Source organism: Aethalodelphis obliquidens, unplaced genomic scaffold, assembly GCF_003676395.1.
Source record: "Aethalodelphis obliquidens isolate GAN/ISIS:26980383/991018 unplaced genomic scaffold, ASM367639v1 scaffold25, whole genome shotgun sequence".
NCBI classification, from domain to species: Eukaryota; Metazoa; Chordata; class Mammalia; order Artiodactyla; family Delphinidae; genus Aethalodelphis; species Aethalodelphis obliquidens.
Window position 1 is genome coordinate 25,448,527 of NW_020837969.1, and position 5,576 is coordinate 25,454,102.

Consider the following 5,576-nt stretch of genomic DNA (forward strand, 5'->3'; position numbering starts at 1 on the left):
TCTAAATTGCTTCCTGCTACTGTCCACCAAATAAATTACCCCTTCTTTTCACTTTCTTTCAGACTCTGATTACTGTATTTCTAGATAACTTTAACTGAGGTTTATTGCGCACTTAATCTGTACCAGGCTTCATATTTAGCTTGTACACACTTCAGGTCATTGAAAAGTTTCATGAACGACTATGAGATCGGTTTGTTCATCTCTTACTTTAACGAATGAAAAACTTGGGTGAAAGGGTCTTAAGTAATATTCCTAAGGCTACATACCTAATGAACGACCAAGCTGGGACCCGAAGTCAGGTCAGTCTGTCTTTAGAATTTGCGACTGCAATCACCAAGTGATGCTGTCTCATTCATCTGCACTCAGTTTATTTTTTATTTAGCCTTACTCGTTTCCCACCCAAGTCCTATTTGAACTACATTCTCTGTGTCTTTTACTCTAAACATTTCCATTGCACGGAGATTTCATATTTCGTTTTCAAAATTCTTTATAGATTCTCCTCCCTTTTTTATTTCTTATATTGCTTAGCTCTTTTTTAAAAAAGAGACTGTGCCTACACTTTTCTCTTTGCCATGTGCTATTTTAAAATAAGGCTCAGAACTCCAGGAAGTTCTGTGGGAGTTCAGCTGGAAATCAGAGTTTCCACAACACTGCAGATATTCTTTGCAAACCCCAGAATTCTCCAGAATGGTAGCCTTTCTTAGGTGTTCCTCCAGAAAAGATGTCCAGGTTACCTCAGTAAGAAATGAAGCCTTCAGACAAAGCTGTTTGGAATGTGGTAGCAGGCCTTGGTATATCCACAGATTTCTCTAGAATCTTGAGGAACCTTACTCCCCTCACATTCATCTCTTGTTAGCAAAAGATACTCAGTGAATTCGTACTTGAGGACATAAATGGCCTGAGGACAATCTGTTCAAAACTTTTCTGGACTGCTTGTCAACTTGTGTGCGATCCAGTGCAAGAGCCATGTCTACCAAAGGTGAATCATGAAGCCTGGGATGGCCAGCAGGAGATCTGAATTCTTGTCTTGGCTACTGTTAAAAATAGCTGACTATACCACAGGCAATTCCCTTCAGCAGCCTGAGATTCAGAACCCTATTTTCCAAAAGTAGATAAACGCTAGCAATTAAATGATTTCACATTATAATGCAATCCAAAGTCTAGTAGAGACAAGTATTCTGGTGTGTCTGTGATGGTGACTCTAAACCTGTTATCTTTTTAAAAACGTTTCCATATAATTGGCCCAATAATCTGCTAATCGTGACACCTGTGACTCATGGAGAAGCTGCTATGTAGGCGGGTTTAGGCCACCTACAGTTCGAGCCACAGGGCAGCTTTGATTTGTTTCGCTGCAGGCGAATTCCTACAGCCAGCTTTGACATTGGCCAAGGAGAAACAGTCTGCTGCCTGCTGCACACACAAAATTCTTGATTTTTTGATGAGAAAGGGAGTATTCTTTATCTTGTTCTCTCCACTGTAGTACTGACAGGGGTTAGAGGGGACAGACAGACAGCTTGTGGGCTGAGCGCTGCAGATGGCTGTCCTCCAACGCAAACTCCTTCCCTTTCTCTGCCAAGCAGACCTCCGTAGGGACGCTGCTAGGCCATCCAAGGTTTAGCTCTACTGACATGGGACTGGAAACTGGACAAGAAATGGAAATGCACTGTGACTTCCTCTGTCCTCTTCTGCTCCTTGAGCCAAATAGCAAATCAAGCTTCGGTTTCAAGGGGAAAAAAAATGAGACTGAAGGAAAGAGAAGGTGTTAGTTTCTTCACCCCATTTCCCCACGCCTGCTCACTTGCAGTCACTACCTTAGTTACATGAAACATCTGTTTCCAGGTAACCTGACAGATCTTGAGAATAGCACCTTGGAATTCTGTCTCTTTTGGGTCCTTCTGAAATGTTCTCACAGAGTAATGTGGTTGCTTTTTTTTTTTTTCAACAAAATGTTTCTCCTTTCTAATTCAATTCTCTCTTTAGTTTGCTATTGGAACCAGAGACAACAATAATTTCGTTGGAAATTGAATCAATTGAGAAGCACTGGGAATGACTATGGTTTTAACCTCAGGTTGGGTTTCTTGGAATTCTGGGCCAAGTCCCTTTCCCAGTTGCTCAGAGGAAGTTTCAACGGATGTCATTGGAAATTGTATGTGTGTACGTCTGTGTGTAATTTAGGTCACAGTGGGGCCTTAAGGATCCAGAAAAAACTCTTGTTTCTTCTAGCGACTACCTCACTCTTCATGCCCAGCTAATATTTGGATCCATGTGGTGCTGATGAACCAGGAAACCATTCCTATCTTTCTCAGCTTGAGATCACAAAGCTGTTCCCCTTATGGGGGAAATCAGAGAGATTTTTGTTCACACATCAATGTTTTACAGGCATAGACCTTTCCAAAATACTCTTTCACACATTCAGGATGCATATTTAGATAATCAGCTGATATAATTCAGAAGAAAGTATTTATTCACGCTTTATGATTTTTTACTTCAAATTTTAAGGGAAAATGATTGGAGTTACCCTCATCTAAAAGGGCAAAAAACTCTTAGTATACAACAAAAACCACACTTTAATCCATTTCCTTTCATTTAACCAAATTCACAATTTATCTTGCTTCATTCCAACTAAACTCTAGTATTTAATGACAGGAGAATAGATGAAGCTCCGTATTTTCCTAACTTCTCCCAAGCCCATTCTATAACCTGTCCTTTTGTCTTCTTTCAACACAACCGTGGTAAATTGTGCAAGTAATATCTTCAAGGATGTGATGAGAAACTAATTTCTCAAGGAGTACAAGTTAATACGTTCTACCTCTATCCTCTACCCTAGTTCTTTTTCTCTTCCTCTTATTTGTCTCTCTTCCTTGGACACATTCAATCTATTTTCTTTTCTTCTAGGCTCTCCTTTGAATTCTCATACAATGTTGGCAGCTCCCTATGGCTTTCCTAGTCCCATGTAGACAAGATACAGAATAATTCCAAAGCTGTGGCTCTAGTCTCTTCCTCCTCCTTGAAGTGCAGCATGAAGCATAGGATGGACCTGGTAAATTTAATAACTGCTCTTGTTGGATTAAAAGATCCAACCTGACAGTACTGGGTCCGTAGTTTTCCATAAATCTTCCTCACTCCCAGTGACCCTTTTTAAATTTCTGAAATATTGATTACTATTTATACTCATCCACCCCCAAAATAAAAGCAAAATTCAAAAATCCTGAGCAACTTCATGGTTCTAAAGCAGCCAGAAAACCCATCATTCTGACTCTTCTGTTTCTTTTCAGGCATTATTTGGCTCTTGTTCTAATTTAAAACTCTGGTTTGCATCCAAATCTTAGTGAAAATTAAGCCTTGTTTTTTTTTTTGTTTTTTTTTTTGTTTTTTTTTTTTTTTTTTGGTATGCAGGCCTCTCACTGTTGTGGCCTCTCCCGTTGCGGAGCACAGGCTCCGGACGTGCAGGCTCAGCGGCCATGGCTCATGGGCCCAGCCGCTCCACGGCATGTGGGATCTTCCTGGACCGGGGCACGAACCCGTGTCCCCTGCATCGGCAGGCGGACTCTCAACCACTGCGCCACCAGGGAAGCCCAAGCCTTGTTTTTTTCTTTCTTCCATGTTAGGTTTTTTTGCAGAGTATATCTTATTCAGTCTGGCAGGTTTTTTTGTTTTGTTTTGTTTTTGAAAAATAATTTCCCTGCTCCTCTGGCCCACAAGCTCCCCTGCTCCCAACACACACAAAATGTAGAATTTGTTCACTGGACCCTGTCTCAGCAGAATCTGTCCTCTGGGTTCCCTGTCTCATTTTAGTAGCTCTTGATGCCTCCTCTGTTGTCTTGTGACTGCTCACTCTAGGTAAGTGGAGGGGAACCCAGAGTGGGAATGTACGGAATATCCAGTGTCTAGTCAAGATTCCTTCTCCAGAAATAGTGACCTTCTAGGTATTACCAACTTCATCTCAGAAGGCAGTGGTTCATCGATTCTGGCTGCTGAAAAAGATACACTCCCTGAATGCAGGAATTCCTACCTGCTTTGTTCACAGCACTTGGAACAGCACCTGGCACACTAGATTTTCAGTAAGTATTCTGTGAATGAATGAACTAGATATCCATGAATGAGGCATCCATTTATGAATTGAATTTTGTTTTTAATTCAAAGGAAAGTTCAGCAATTTTAGGTCAAAAGGCATTTTCATGCTGCAATATTTAACATTTTAAGTGTTCTCATTTTCATCACTAACAGAGATTATATAAGAACCAACCAACAATCAAGTAAAAAATTGATTGGGCTTAGCCAGCTGAGGAACAGAGAGAGACACTTCTGGAAGAACCATCATGATGGCTGCCCCAAAAGAATCCCAAGTTCTATTTAAATATGAATTGGTTGGTGATGACAATACTGGTAAACTATATTTTCAAAGTGTCATTTGACTCATGAGTTTGAGATGTAGTCACTTTGATTGTTGAAGTCTATCGCCCCATGTTTCATACCAACAATAGACTTTTTAAATTCAACGAATTAGACATACATTTGGTAGCCTGAGAAATGGCTATCTGATCCAAGCCCAGCAAGCCATTGTAATGCTTGATGTGACATCAAGAGTTACAAGTGTGCACCTAAGCGGCACAGAGATCTGGTAGGAATATATGAAAACATCCTCGCCTTATTGCATGGCAACATAGTGCGTATTAAGGACTGAGAAATTAAGGAAAAATCCATTGTCTTCTAATGAAAGAAGAATCTCCAGTAATATGAGATTTCTGCCAGAAGTAACTACAACTTTGAGAAGCCTGTCCATTGGCTTGCTAGGAAACTAGCTGGCGATCCTGACTTGGAGTCTGTTGGCACGGGTGCTCTCACCCCACCAATCATAGTCATGGACTCAGTTTTGGAAGTTCAGTATGAGCACGGCTTAGAGGCTGCTCAGACTACTATTCTCCCAGAGAGAATGATACCCTGGGAGAAAAGGAAGCTGAAGTCCGAGGTCTAGTTTTATAGGCAACTGTCTTCTGATGTCCAGTAAGCAGTGTGTTTGTGACTTTATTACACAGCTAACCAGATATATCCTTCATCCTTATGATGCTAAATGAATGGGATTTGAAATGAATGTGGCAGTTTAAAAAAATACCTTTATATTTTACTTCCATACTTGGCTGTTTGGACTCCAGTTGTTTCTTTCCTGAGTTTCAAATATAAGACTGCTGTGGTCACAGCACACACAGAAACACATAAAAAAATCAGTGGGTTTGGACTTTTCTTCTGGAATTGGACCATATATAGGTAAATAAAATATCACCGGGGAAAACCCCTAAATGTCCACTAGGTTAATAAATTAGTAAACCATGTAACAACTGATTTAATATTTTACAGTACTCAAAATAGTGATTATTAAAAATTTTAAACAGCATGAGAAAATGCTTATGCTAAGTTGTTAAGTCAGACACAAATTGAATATACATATAGTCACAACTGTAGTTCAAAAATAAATAAGCCTAATGGGAAATACATTTTAAAAAGTTAACATGATGAGATTATGGTTAGCTGTTTTTCTTTTTCTTTTTCAATATATTTTTAAATTTTGATAATTAATA

General features: G+C 39.7%; 1 pseudogene; it reads left to right on the plus strand.

The window, feature by feature from the left end:
- Positions 1-4,322: 4,322 nt before the first annotated feature.
- On the plus strand, positions 4,323-4,975 carry LOC113628953 (GTP-binding nuclear protein Ran-like; annotated as a pseudogene).
- Positions 4,976-5,576: the final 601 nt, after the last annotated feature.